This window comes from Heteronotia binoei, chromosome 8 (genome assembly GCF_032191835.1).
Source record: "Heteronotia binoei isolate CCM8104 ecotype False Entrance Well chromosome 8, APGP_CSIRO_Hbin_v1, whole genome shotgun sequence".
Taxonomy (NCBI): Eukaryota; Metazoa; Chordata; class Lepidosauria; order Squamata; family Gekkonidae; genus Heteronotia; species Heteronotia binoei.
In genome coordinates, this window is record NC_083230.1 from 79264358 (window position 1) to 79264711 (window position 354).

A 354-nucleotide genomic window follows, 5' to 3' on the forward strand; every position below is an offset into this window, starting at 1 on the left:
CCTTCCCTCTGCTTGGTGTCTGCCAAACTAACTCTTGCTGCTGCGAAGGGTTGTGTCAAGTGTGTCAAGTTCTTTCACTCATGCAAATTCTCTGTCGTCCTCGTCTTAGAATTAGATCCTTAATAAAATGTGATCCAGTATTTATGTATCTACAGCAGCCCATGCAATTTTTCACTGTAATTAAGAAATTACATAAGTGCTGGTTCAATTAAAAGCTCTAAGTCAAAGTACGCATGGGGTTCTTTCACACAAGAGATTTGGTCCGACCTAGCCACGCCCTCCATTTGGATTAAATGTGCATGATCACACGAGCACATCTGCCCTCCGAGCCACACCCATTCTCTCCTCATCTCC